The sequence below is a fragment of the Bufo gargarizans genome, chromosome 4, assembly GCF_014858855.1.
Source record: "Bufo gargarizans isolate SCDJY-AF-19 chromosome 4, ASM1485885v1, whole genome shotgun sequence".
Classification (NCBI taxonomy): Eukaryota; Metazoa; Chordata; class Amphibia; order Anura; family Bufonidae; genus Bufo; species Bufo gargarizans.
This window is the reverse complement of record NC_058083.1, coordinates 232,993,972-233,008,786: the sequence shown is the minus strand read 5'-3', so window position 1 is coordinate 233,008,786 and position 14,815 is coordinate 232,993,972.

Here is a 14,815-nt window from a genome sequence, read left to right as displayed (position 1 = left end):
TGCTCATCTATAGGTACTTAAGAACAGGGTCATTTCGAAAATGACAGGCAGAAAAAGAGGCAGGCCACTCTGCAGGGGTGGTAGGGGTCGGGCAGGTGCACCAGGCTAGAGCCTAAGTGGGAAGTTGTAGAAAGCGTGTGCGATTACTTCAAAGGACGCACCAGAGTTGGTTGAGTGGCTCATTCAGCCTTCCACTTCTGCACCCTCCTCATCCTCTGTATCTGCACCCTACTCACTCTCTGCAGTCTGCACCCCAAAAGACACCACCACCATAGCCCCTCCACTCGAGTCAGAGGAATTATTTTCCCATCCATTCCCAGACCTTATCGATGCGCAGCCATTCTTGACATCGGATGAGGAAGAGGAGGTAGCAACGGCCGCCACCCAGCGGTCTGACGACAGTACTAAAATCAGCCCAAGGAGGGAGGTCCCCACTGTTCCTGCCTACTCCGAGATCTCAAATGTCAGTCGTGGTGAATGTGACAATGATGACGTGTCGATGGACGTCACGTGGGTGCCCACAAGAGAGGAAGAGGAGGGGAGTTCAGAGGGAAAGACGAAGCAGCAGATAGGAAGGAGAAGCAGGCAGAGCTTGCAGTGCACAGGAGGCAAAAAGTAGACTGCAAATGTATCTGGAGCGAGCCATTCTCCATGCACGGCCACTTCTGGTGCTCCCAGGATGCTGGCACATGGCAGTGTGGGCTTTTTGTGTCAGCTGCTGATACTAGTGTTGCCATCTGCAGCCTGTGCTGTCAGCGCAAAAGTCATGGTAAGCCCAACACTCACCTAGGGACGATTGCCTTAAGAAGGCACCTGGACTCCCATCACCGAGCCCAGCAGGAGCAACGCCGTCAGAACCCACAAAGCCACACTCCCGGCGCTCCACGTCCTGCCTCTTCTTCTTCTCCTCTCTCCTACCATTTGTCCTCTACTCCACCTTTCACAGTGCCATCGTCGCATTCATCTGGCAGAAGGTAGGCTCCTGTGGCCCAAATGTTCGAGAGTAAAAATTTGTTGATATCGGATAACCCTCTTGCCCAATGGCTAGGGGCGTAGCTAGAAATGACTGGGCCCCATAGCAAAACATTTTATGGGCCCCCCCTCCCAGATCTCCCACCCCCACATACCCATCGGACCTCCCACCCCTTCCAGAGCTACCACCCAAACATCCATCCAGGACCTCCCACCCCAACATCCCCACACTCATCCACAGATCCCCCCGTAAGTGTCATCCACAGATCCCCCCGTAAGTGTCATCCACAGATACCCCCTCAGTGTCGTCCACAGATCCCCCCCTCAGTGTCATCCACAGATCCCCCCCTCAGTGTCGTCCACAGATCCCCCCTCAGTGTTGTCCACAGATCCCCCCCAGTGTCATCCACAGATCCCCTTCAGTGTCGTCCACAGATCCCCCCCTCAGTGTCGGCCACAGATCTCCCCCTCAGTTTCATCCACAGATCTCCCACCCCCACATACCCATCGGACCTCGCACCCATTCCAGAGCTCCCACCCAAACATCCCTCCAGGACCTCTCACCCCAACATCCCCACACTCATCCACAGATCCCCCCGTAAGTGTCATCCACAGATCCCCCCTCAGTGTTGTCCACAGATCCCCCCTCAGTGTCGTCCACAGATCTCCCCCTCAGTGTCGTCCACAGATCTCCCCCTCAGTGTCGTCCACAGACCTCCCCCTCAGTGTCGTCCACAGACCTCCCCCTCAGTGTCGTCCACAGACCTCCCCCTCAGTGTCGTCCACAGACCTCCCCCTCAGTGTCGTCCACAGACCTCCCCCTCAGTGTCGTCCACAGACCTCCCCCTCAGTGTTGTCCACAGACCTCCCCCTCAGTGTCGTCCACAGATATCCCCCTCAGTGTCGTCCACAGATATCTCCCTCAGTGGTCTTCCCTCTGTGGGCCACTTTTGGTAGGTGCTAACCTTTGCATACCAGGAGTCTAAGGCATCTAGTCATCGCAATTTGGCCCTTTCTCAATGCAACTCAGATCTTACACTTGTCCATTTTTCCTGCTTACTAAACTTGCAAACCTAAAACCCAGAACTACTGGGCAGACTCCTGTAGTCATTGACCACCACTTTCATTGTTTTCTTGTCTCGCCAGAAACTATAGCGAGATGAGTAGAGTTGAGCGAACACCTGGATGTTCGGGTTCGAGAAGTTCGGCCGAACATCCCGGAAATGTTCGGGTTCGGGATCCGAACCCGATCCGAACTTCGTCCCGAACCCGAACCCCATTGAAGTCAATGGGGACCCGAACTTTTCGGCACTAAAAAGGCTGTAAAACAGCCCAGGAAAGAGCTAGAGGGCTGCAAAAGGCAGCAACATGTAGGTAAATCCCCTGCAAACAAATGTGGATAGGGAAATGAATTAAAATAAAAATTAAATAAATAAAAATTAACCAAAATCAATTGGAGAGAGGTTCCATAGCAGAGAATCTGGCTTCCCGTCACCCACCACTGGAACAGTCCATTCTCAGATATTTAGGCCCCGGCACCCAGGCAGAGGAGAGAGGTCCCGTAACAGAGAATCTGTCTTCATGTCAGCAGAGAATTAGTCTGCATGTCATAGCAGAGAATGAGGCTTCACGTCAGCCACCACTGCAACAGTCCATTGGCATATATTTAGGCCCAGCACCCAGGCAGAGGAGGGAGGTCCCGTAACAGAGAATCTGTCTTCATGTCAGCAGAGAATTAGTCTGCATGTCATAGCAGAGAATGAGGCTTCACGTCAGCCACCACTGCAACAGTCCATTGGCATATATTTAGGCCCAGCACACACACAGGCAGAGGAGAGAGGTCCCGTAACAGAGAATCTGGCTTCATGTCAGCAGAGAATCAGTCTGCATGTCATAGCAGAGAATGAGGCTTCACGTCAGCCACCACTGCAACAGTCCATTGGCATATATTTAGGCCCAGCACACACACAGGCAGAGGAGAGAGGTCCCGTAACAGAGGATCTGGCTTCATGTCAGCAGAGAATCAGTCTGCATGTCATAGCAGAGAATCAGGCTTCACGTCAGCCACCACTGCAACAGTCCATTGTCATAAATTTAGGCCCAGCACCCAGGCAGAGGAGAGAGGTCCCGTAACAGACAATCTGGCTTCATGTCAGCAGAGAATTAGTCTGCATGTCATAGCAGAGAATGAGGCTTCACGTCAGCCACCACTGCAACAGTCCATTGGCATATATTTAGGCCCAGCACCCAGGCAGAGGAGGGAGGTCCCGTAACAGAGAATCTGTCTTCATGTCAGCAGAGAATTAGTCTGCATGTCATAGCAGAGAATGAGGCTTCACGTCAGCCACCACTGCAACAGTCCATTGGCATATATTTAGGCCCAGCACACACACAGGCAGAGGAGAGAGGTCCCGTAACAGACAATCTGGCTTCATGTCAGCAGAGAATTAGTCTGCATGTCATAGCAGAGAATGAGGCTTCACGTCAGCCACCACTGCAACAGTCCATTGGCATATATTTAGGCCCAGCACACACACAGGCAGAGGAGAGAGGTCCCGTAACAGACAATCTGGCTTCATGTCAGCAGAGAATTAGTCTGCATGTCATAGCAGAGAATGAGGCTTCACGTCAGCCACCACTGCAACAGTCCATTGGCATATATTTAGGCCCAGCACACACACAGGCAGAGGAGAGAGGTCCCGTAACAGAGAATCTGTCTTCATGTCAGCAGAGAATTAGTCTGCATGTCATAGCAGAGAATGAGGCTTCACGTCAGCCACCACTGCAACAGTCCATTGGCATATATTTAGGCCCAGCACACACACAGGCAGAGGAGAGAGGTCCCGTAACAGACAATCTGGCTTCATGTCAGCAGAGAATTAGTCTGCATGTCATAGCAGAGAATGAGGCTTCACGTCAGCCACCACTGCAACAGTCCATTGGCATATATTTAGGCCCAGCACACACACAGGCAGAGGAGAGAGGTCCCGTAACAGAGAATCTGTCTTCATGTCAGCAGAGAATTAGTCTGCATGTCATAGCAGAGAATCAGGCTTCACGTCACCCACCACTGCAACAGTCCATTGGCATATATTTAGGCCCAGCACCCAGGCAGAGGAGGGAGGTCCCGTAACAGAGAATCTGTCTTCATGTCAGCAGAGAATTAGTCTGCATGTCATAGCAGAGAATGAGGCTTCACGTCACCCACCACTGCAACAGTCCATTGGCATATATTTAGGCCTAGCACACAGGCAGAGGAGAGGTTCATTCAACTTTGGGTAGCCTCGCAATATAATGGTAAAATGAAAATAAAAATAGGATTGAATGAGGAAGTGCCCTGGAGTCCAATAATATATGGTTATGGGGAGGTAGTTAATGTCTAATCTGGACAAGGGACGGACAGGTCCTGTGGGATCCATGCCTGGTTCATTTTTATGAACGTCAGCTTGTCCACATTGGCTGTAGACAGGCGGCTGCGTTTGTCTGTAATGACGCCCCCTGCCGTGCTGAATACACGTTCAGACAAAACGCTGGCTGCCGGGCAGGCCAGCACCTCCAAGGCATAAAAGGCTAGCTCTGGCCACGTGGACAATTTAGAGACCCAGAAGTTGAATGGGGCCGAACCATCAGTCAGTACGTGGAGGGGTGTGCACACGTACTGTTCCACCATGTTAGTGAAATGTTGCCTCCTGCTAACACGTTGCGTATCAGGTGGTGGTGCAGTTAGCTGTGGCGTGTTGACAAAAGTTTTCCACATCTCTGCCATGCTAACCCTGCCCTCAGAGGAGCTGGCCGTGACACAGCTGCCTTGGCGACCTCTTGCTCCTCCTCTGCCTTGGCCTTGGGCTTCCACTTGTTCCCCTGTGACATTTGGGAATGCTCTCAGTAGCGCGTCTACCAACGTGCGCTTGTACTCGCGCATCTTCCTATCACGCTCCAGTGCAGGAAGTAAGGTGGGCACATTGTCTTTGTAGCGTGGATCCAGCAGGGTGGCAACCCAGTAGTCCGCACAGGTTAAAATGTGGGCAACTCTGCTGTCGTTGCGCAGGCACTGCAGCATGTAGTCGCTCATGTGTGCCAGGCTGCCCAGGGGTAAGGACAAGCTGTCCTCTGTGGGAGGCGTATCGTCATCGTCCTGCCTTTCCCCCCAGCCACGCACCAGTGATGGACCCGAGCTGCGTTGGGTGCCACCCCGCTGTGACCATGCTTCATCCTCATCCTCCTCCACCTCCTCCTCATCCTCGTCCTCCTCGTCCTCCAGTAGTGGGCCCTGGCTGGCCACATTTGTACCTGGCCTCTGCTGTTGCCAAAAACCTCCCTCTGAGTCACTTCGAAGAGACTGGCCTGAAAGTGCTAAAAATGACCCCTCTTCCTCCTCCTCCTCCTGGGCCACCTCCTCTTCCATCATCGCCCTAAGTGTTTTCTCAAGGAGACATAGAAGTGGTATTGTAACGCTGATAACGGTGTCATCGCCACTGGCCATGTTGGTGGAGTACTCGAAACAGCGCAACAGGGCACACAGGTCTCGCATGGAGGCCCAGTCATTGGTGGTGAAGTGGTGCTGTTCTGTAGTGCGACTGACCCGTGCATGCTGCAGCTGAAACTCCACTATGGCCTGCTGCTGCTCGCACAGTCTGTCCAGCATGTGCAAGGTGGAGTTCCACCTGGTGGGCACGTCGCATATGAGGCGGTGAGCGGGAAGGCCGAAGTTACGCTGTAGCGCAGACAGGCGAGCAGCAGCAGGATGTGAACGCCGGAAGCGCGAACAGACGGCCCGCACTTTATGCAGCAGCTCTGACATGTCGGGGTAGTTGTGAATGAACTTCTGCACCACCAAATTCAGCACATGCGCCAAGCAAGGGATGTGCGTCAAATTGGCTAGTCCCAGAGCTGCAACGAGATTTCGCCCATTATCACACACCACCAGGCCGGGCTTGAGGCTCACCGGCAGCAACCACTCGTCGGTCTGTTGTTCTATACCCCGCCACAACTCCTGTGCGGTGTGGGGCCTGTCCCCCAAACATATGAGTTTCAGAATGGCCTGCTGACGTTTACCCCGGGCTGTGCTGAAGTTGGTGGTGAAGGTGTGTGGCTGACTGGATGAGCAGGTGGAAGAAGAGGAGGAGGAAGCCGAGAAGGAGGAGGTGGCAACAGGAGGCAAAGAATGTTGCCCTGCGATCCTTGGCGGCGGAAGGACGTGCGCCAAACAGCTCTCCGCCTGGGGCCCAGCTGCCACTACATTTACCCAGTGTGCAGTTAGGGAGATATAGCGTCCCTGGCCGTGCTTACTGGTCCACGTATCTGTGGTTAGGTGGACCTTGCTACAGATGGCGTTGCGCAGTGCACACTTGATTTTATCGGATACTTGGTTGTGCAGGGAAGGCACGGCTCTCTTGGAGAAGTAGTGCCGGCTGGGAACAACATACTGTGGGACAGCAAGCGACATGAGCTGTTTGAAGCTGTCTGTGTCCACCAGCCTAAATGACAGCATTTCATAGGCCAGTAGTTTAGAAATGCTGGCATTCAGGGCCAGGGATCGAGGGTGGCTAGGTGGGAATTTACGCTTTCTATCAAATGTTTGTGAGATGGAGAGCTGAACGCTGGCGTGTGACATGGTTGAGACGCTTGGTGACGGAGGTGGTGGTGGTGGTGTTGGTGGTACATCCCCTGTTTGCTGGGCGGCAGGTGCCAACGTTCCTCCAGAGGCGGAGGAAGAGGCCGAGGCGGCAGCAGCAGAATAGGCCGAGGCGGCAGCAGCAGAAGAGGTAGCAGGGGGAGCCTGAGTGACTTCCTTGGTTTTAAGGTGTTTACTCCACTGCAGTTCATGCTTTGCATGCAGGTGCCTGGTCATGCAGGTTGTGCTCAGGTTCAGAACGTTAATGCCTCGCTTCAGGCTCTGATGGCACAGCGTGCAAACCACTCGGGTCTTGTCGTCAGCACATTGTTTGAAGAAGTGCCATGCCAGGGAACTCCTTGAAGCTGCCTTTGGGGTGCTCGGTCCCAGATGGCTGCGGTCAGTAGCAGGCGGAGTCTCTTGGCGGCGGGTGTTCTGCTTTTGCCCACTGCTCCCTCTTTTGCTACGCTGTTGGCTCGGTCTCACCACTGCCTCTTCCTCCGAACTGTGAAAGTCAGTGGCACGACCTTCATTCCATGTGGGGTCTAGGACCTCATCGTCCCCTGCATCGTCTTCCACCCAGTCTTGATCCCTGACCTCCTGTTCAGTCTGCACACTGCAGAAAGACGCAGCAGTTGGCACCTGTGTTTCGTCATCATCAGAGACATGCTGAGGTGGTATTCCCATGTCCTCATCATCAGGAAACATAAGTGGTTGTGCGTCAGTGCATTCTATGTCTTTCACCGCTGGGGAAGGGCTAGGTGGATGCCCTTGGGAAACCCTGCCAGCGGAGTCTTCAAACAGCATAAGAGACTGCTGCATAACTTGAGGCTGAGACAGTTTCCCTGGTATGCATGGGGGTGATGTGACAGACTGATGGGGTTGGTTTTCAGGCGCCATCTGTGCGCTTTCTGCAGAAGACTGGGTGGGAGATAATGTGAACGTGCTGGATCCACTGTCGGCCACCCAATTGACTAATGCCTGTACCTGCTCAGGCCTTACCATCCTTAGAACGGCATTGGGCCCCACCATATATCGCTGTAAATTCTGGCGGCTACTGGGACCTGAGGTAGTTGGTACACTAGGACGTGTGGATGTGGCAGAACGGCCACGTCCTCTCCCAGCACCAGAGGGTCCACTAACACCACCACGACCATGTCCACGTCCGCGTCCCTTACTAGATGTTTTTCTCATTGTTATGGTTCACCACAACAACAAATATATTATTTGGCCCAATGTATTGTATTCAAATTCAGCGGGATATAAATTTGAGGCCTAGTATTTAGGCGCTGGGTGACCGGTATGGATTTAGTGACAGAATTAGACTTGGAAATGCACAGAAGCGTGTGTGTGAAGTTATTCTGAATGACCCTATGTGCACCTTCAATATGATCTACCCTTTTAGGGATAGATTTCAAATAGCTCTGATATAGCAGAAACGACTAAATTATGAAATTGCTAAATTGGGAATTGTATTTCAACCCAGAACAAAAAATGTGCTTTGACGGACACTAAATAACTTTCCCAGCCACAACAGGACAGCGGTAACGAGAGATTTAGCGGGATATAAATTTGAGGCCTAGTATTTAGGCGCTGGGTGACAGGTATGGGTTTAGTGACAGAATTAGATTTGGAAATGCACAGTAGCGGGTGTGTGAAGTTATTCTGAATGACCCTATGTGCACCTTGAATATTATATACCCTTTTAGGGATAGATTTCAAATAGCTCTGATATAGCAGAAACCACTAAATTATGAAATTGCTAAATTGGGAATTGTATTTCAACCCAGAACAAGAAATGTGCTTGAACGGACACTAAATAACTCGCCCAGCTACAGCACTAGGGACAGATTTAGCGGGATATAAATTTGAGGCCTAGTATTTAGGCGCTGGGTGACAGGTATGGGTTTAGTGCCAGAATTAGACTTGGAAATACACAGTAGCGGGTGTGTGTGAAGTTATTCTGAATGACCCAATGTGCACCTTGAATATTATATACCCTTTTAGGGATAGATTTCAAATAGCTCTGATATAGCAGAAACCACTAAATTATGAAATTGCTAAATTGGGAATTGTATTTCAACCCAGAACAAGAAATGTGCTTGAACGGACACTAAATAACTCGCCCAGCTACAGCACTAAGGACAGATTTAGCGGGATATAAATTTGAGGCCTAGTATTTAGGCGCTGGGTGACAGGTATGGGTTTAGTGCCAGAATTAGACTTGGAAATACACAGTAGCGGGTGTGTGTGAAGTTATTCTGAATGACCCAATGTGCACCTTGAATATTATATACCCTTTTAGGGATAGATTTCAAATAGCTCTGATATAGCAGAAACCACTAAATTATGAAATTGCTAAATTGGGAATTGTATTTCAACCCAGAACAAGAAATGTGCTTGAACGGACACTAAATAACTCGCCCAGCTACAGCACTAAGGACAGATTTAGCGGGATATAAATTTGAGGCCTAGTATTTAGGCGCTGGGTGACAGGTATGGGTTTAGTGCCAGAATTAGACTTGGAAATACACAGTAGCGGGTGTGTGTGAAGTTATTCTGAATGACCCAATGTGCACCTTGAATATTATATACCCTTTTAGGGATAGATTTCAAATAGCTCTGATATAGCAGAAACCACTAAATTATGAAATTGCTAAATTGGGAATTGTATTTCAACCCAGAACAAGAAATGTGCTTGAACGGACACTAAATAACTCGCCCAGCTACAGCACTAAGGACAGATTTAGCGGGATATAAATTTGAGGCCTAGTATTTAGGCGCTGGGTGACAGGTATGGGTTTAGTGCCAGAATTAGACTTGGAAATACACAGTAGCGGGTGTGTGTGAAGTTATTCTGAATGACCCAATGTGCACCTTGAATATTATATACCCTTTTAGGGATAGATTTCAAATAGCTCTGATATAGCAGAAACCACTAAATTATGAAATTGCTAAATTGGGAATTGTATTTCAACCCAGAACAAGAAATGTGCTTGAACGGACACTAAATAACTCGCCCAGCTACAGCACTAAGGACAGATTTAGCGGGATATAAATTTGAGGCCTAGTATTTAGGCGCTGGGTGACAGGTATGGGTTTAGTGCCAGAATTAGACTTGGAAATACACAGTAGCGGGTGTGTGTGAAGTTATTCTGAATGACCCAATGTGCACCTTGAATATTATATACCCTTTTAGGGATAGATTTCAAATAGCTCTGATATAGCAGAAACCACTAAATTATGAAATTGCTAAATTGGGAATTGTATTTCAACCCAGAACAAGAAATGTGCTTGAACGGACACTAAATAACTCGCCCAGCTACAGCACTAGGGACAGATTTAGCGGGATATAAATTTGAGGCCTAGTATTTAGGCGCTGGGTGACAGGTATGGGTTTAGTGCCAGAATTAGACTTGGAAATACACAGTAGCGGGTGTGTGTGAAGTTATTCTGAATGACCCAATGTGCACCTTGAATATTATATACCCTTTTAGGGATAGATTTCAAATAGCTCTGATATAGCAGAAACCACTAAATTATGAAATTGCTAAATTGGGAATTGTATTTCAACCCAGAACAAGAAATGTGCTTGAACGGACACTAAATAACTCGCCCAGCTACAGCACTAAGGACAGATTTAGCGGGATATAAATTTGAGGCCTAGTATTTAGGCGCTGGGTGACAGGTATGGGTTTAGTGCCAGAATTAGACTTGGAAATACACAGTAGCGGGTGTGTGTGAAGTTATTCTGAATGACCCAATGTGCACCTTGAATATTATATACCCTTTTAGGGATAGATTTCAAATAGCTCTGATATAGCAGAAACCACTAAATTATGAAATTGCTAAATTGGGAATTTTATTTCAACCCAGAACAAGAAATGTGCTTGAACGGACACTAAATAACTCGCCCAGCTACAGCACTAAGGACAGATTTAGCGGGATATAAATTTGAGGCCTAGTATTTAGGCGCTGGGTGACAGGTATGGGTTTAGTGCCAGAATTAGACTTGGAAATACACAGTAGCGGGTGTGTGTGAAGTTATTCTGAATGACCCAATGTGCACCTTGAATATTATATACCCTTTTAGGGATAGATTTCAAATAGCTCTGATATAGCAGAAACCACTAAATTATGAAATTGCTAAATTGGGAATTGTATTTCAACCCAGAACAAGAAATGTGCTTGAACGGACACTAAATAACTCGCCCAGCTACAGCACTAAGGACAGATTTAGCGGGATATAAATTTGAGGCCTAGTATTTAGGCGCTGGGTGACAGGTATGGGTTTAGTGCCAGAATTAGACTTGGAAATACACAGTAGCGGGTGTGTGTGAAGTTATTCTGAATGACCCAATGTGCACCTTGAATATTATATACCCTTTTAGGGATAGATTTCAAATAGCTCTGATATAGCAGAAACCACTAAATTATGAAATTGCTAAATTGGGAATTGTATTTCAACCCAGAACAAGAAATGTGCTTGAACGGACACTAAATAACTCGCCCAGCTACAGCACTAGGGACAGATTTAGCTGGATATAAATTTGAGGCCTAGTATTTAGGCGCTGGGTGACAGGTATGGGTTTAGTGCCAGAATTAGACTTGGAAATACACAGTAGCGGGTGTGTGTGAAGTTATTCTGAATGACCCAATGTGCACCTTGAATATTATATACCCTTTTAGGGATAGATTTCAAATAGCTCTGATATAGCAGAAACCACTAAATTATGAAATTGCTAAATTGGGAATTGTATTTCAACCCAGAACAAGAAATGTGCTTGAACGGACACTAAATAACTCGCCCAGCTACAGCACTAAGGACAGATTTAGCGGGATATAAATTTGAGGCCTAGTATTTAGGCGCTGGGTGACCGGTATGGATTTAGTGACAGAATTAGACTGGGATATGGCCAAAAAATAAACAGACTATTGCTGGTTAAATGCACTTGGTGTGACAGCTTCACCCTGATGTAGGCTTTAGCCAAAAAACAACCACACCATTGAGGGTTAAATGCACTTGGTCGCAGCTTGTGCTGGCGCACCACAAGACACAAAATGGCCGCCGATCACCCCAGAAAAATGTGACTGACAAACGGTCTGGGCAGCCTAAAAACAGTGAGCAATTGAGGATCAGCAGCTCAATGATCCACAGCTGCAGATCGATCAGTTAATCAAGTCCTTTGGAGGAGTTAATCTGCCTAATCTCGCCCTACTGTCGCAGCCGCAACCTCTCCCTACGCTAATCAGAGCAGAGTGACGGGCGGCGCTATGTGACTCCAGCTTAAATAGAGGCTGGGTCACATGGTGCTCTGGCCAATCACAGCCATGCCAATAGTAGGCATGGCTGTGATGGCCTCTTGGGGCAAGTAGTATGACGCTTGTTGATTGGCTGCTTTGCAGCCTTTCAAAAAGCGCCAAGAAAGCGTCACAAAAGCGCGAAGAAAGCGACGAACACCGAACCCGAACCCGGACTTTTACGAAAATGTCCGGGTTCGGGTCCGTGTCACGGACACCCCAAAATTCGGTACGAACCCGAACTATACAGTTCGAGTTCGCTCATCCCTAGAGATGAGTTCTTATAAGTTATCATCTCCAGTTCATATGTGGAGGAACCTCTTCCATAATCATTCTCGGGTAGTGTGTCCTCTCTGAGTCTCCACTGACTGACACTGCTGGCTGCCGCCTGCCGCTTCGGTTGGACAGACTCAGATAGTGACAGACTCAGTCCCACTCCACTCCCCAGCCAGCCCTCACCTCAGCCACTTGAAGTTGAACCGACCGACATCTGTACTGCGCGCCGCCCGCCAAGCCAGCCACCCATACTCCAGCAGCTTCCTTGTATGTGACGCTCCTAGTCTGCGACTCCGCCTCCTCCATTTCCAGCGAACCGCTGCCCAGACTGCCTCTCTACCTCCGCCCTCCGGTTCCGAGTCCAACCGCCCCCTATCACAGCGCCACCTACACCCGGCCCACTCGCCACATTATTATTATAATTATATATTTTTTTATCCTCAGTCGGCGGCGGGCCCCCAGTGGCGTAGGGCCCCATAGCCATTGCTATGGCTGCTATGGCGATCCCTACGCCACTGCCAATGGCTGATCGGAATTGCTAGCCCGCCAACTACTTCCATATAAACTGGTGGACTCGGAGGCCTTTAGAAAATTTGTGGCCATTGGCAAACCACAATGGAAGGTCCCCAGAAGGAAATATTTCTCCCAGAAGGATATCCCAGAGCTATATGGCCACGTTCAGCAGCAATTAAATATATCTCTAGCACACAGTGTCACTGCCAAGATACATTTGACCACAGACACGTGGTCTAGCAGACACAGGCAGGGAAGGTACATAACTTTTACTGCCCACTGGGTGAACCTTCTGACGGCCGTCAAGCATGTAACCAGTGTCATCCGCGTGGATTTGGTGTTACCGCCACGGATTGCATGCAGGCCTGACTCTTCTTCTCCTCCTCCTACTCCATCCTCCATCTCCTCCTAGGCTGACTCTTCCTTTTCTACTGCTACCGCCTTTTCCGCTGCGCCCCCCGAGCTCCACAGAACCTATTCGACGTGCCAGGTGAGACGTTGCCATGCTGTGCTGCGGCTGTTATGCCTGGAAGCCAAGAGCCACACCGGTCCTATACTGCTTTCAGTGGCTAACCCCGCTCAATATGACAGTTGGTAAAGTGGTGTGCGACAACGGTGCCAATCTGCTGAGCGTGCTGAAACAGGGCAAAATGACACACGTGCCGTGCATGGCACATGTCCTGAAGTTAGTCGTGCAGCGATTTGTTGCCAAATCCCCTGGGGTCCAGGATGTCTTGCTGCAGGCCAGGAAAATCTCTGCCCACAATTCATGGCTCGCCTTGCTGACACTCACCGGCGACACCACCTGCCCATCAGACATCTGATTTGTGACAGCCCGACGCGCTGGAACTCCACCTTGTATATGCTTGATAGGCTGCTCCAGCAGCAACGTGCCATTAACGACTACCTGTACGAACTCTGCAGCAGGTTCTGGGGAACTTGGTTTCTTTTCACCGCGCCAGTGGCTGCCCATGCGCGACGCAGAAAGACTTTGGCGGACATTTTATGAGATCACCAAACTAGTCAGTCTCAGGACAGGGCGCCATCAGTGACATTGTACTTTACTCCTTCTTTCTGGAGCGTGCATTGCGTTGTGTCATTGATCAAGCTGTTGAGATGCAGGAGCTGGAAGATGAGGAAGTCGCAATGCTGAATGAATTACTAGGGTGGCTACTCCATCTGAGACAAGTCAGCAGGAGTCTGAAGAGAAGTGAGAGGAGGATGGTGGCTAGTGGCAGGAGGAGAAGCAAGAAGAGCAGGCTTCGAGAAAGACTTTAAACTGGCTATACAGTATTTTGTCCTGAGGTGTTAAGTTCGGTTTTGGCTGGAGGTCACCTGTGCAACCACAATATGGTCCCTTTCACACGGGCGAGAATTCCGTGCAGGTGCAATGCGTGAGGTGAACGCATTGCACCCGCACTGAATCCAGACCCATTCACTCCAATGGGGCTGTGCACATGAGCTGTGATTTTCACGCATCACTTTGTATTGCGTGAAAATCGCAGCATGCTCTATAGTGTGCGTTTTTCACGCAACGCAGGCCCCATAGAACAGGAATTTAGGAAGAACATAAATACTATGTTGTAGTTAAAAAAACTATTGTTAGCTTGTCTGTGCTCATTTACCAAATTTTAGCTAGAAACATAGCAGGCGAGTTAAGCCTCTGGTTATATACTATAATTAATATTCATTATTTTTGAGTAGCCCAAACAGTGCATATTATTACCCCATATACCTGTTTTTTATGTCATGCTTTACTGCATACTGGTAGGATGTTTAGAAGCAAAACTTCTTGTATTCATTAGCTTCCTCCTGGATTTTGTAACCAAACCCAACTGCACTATTTATAGTAACATAGTAACATAGTTTATAAGGCTGAAAAAGACATTTGTCCATCCAGTTCGGCCTGTTATCCTGCAAGTTGATCCAGGGGAAGGCAAAAAAAAAAACTGTGAGGTAGAAGCCAATTTTCCTCACTTTAGGGGGAAAAAATTTCCTTCCTGACTCCAATCAGACAATCAGAATAACTCCCTGGATCAACGACCCCTCTGCCAGTCTCCCAAGCTGGTACTTGCCAGGCCTTAAAGGGGTTTTCCCATCTTGCCAATTTGTCCTCACCTTCAGCCAGCTCTGCTGTTC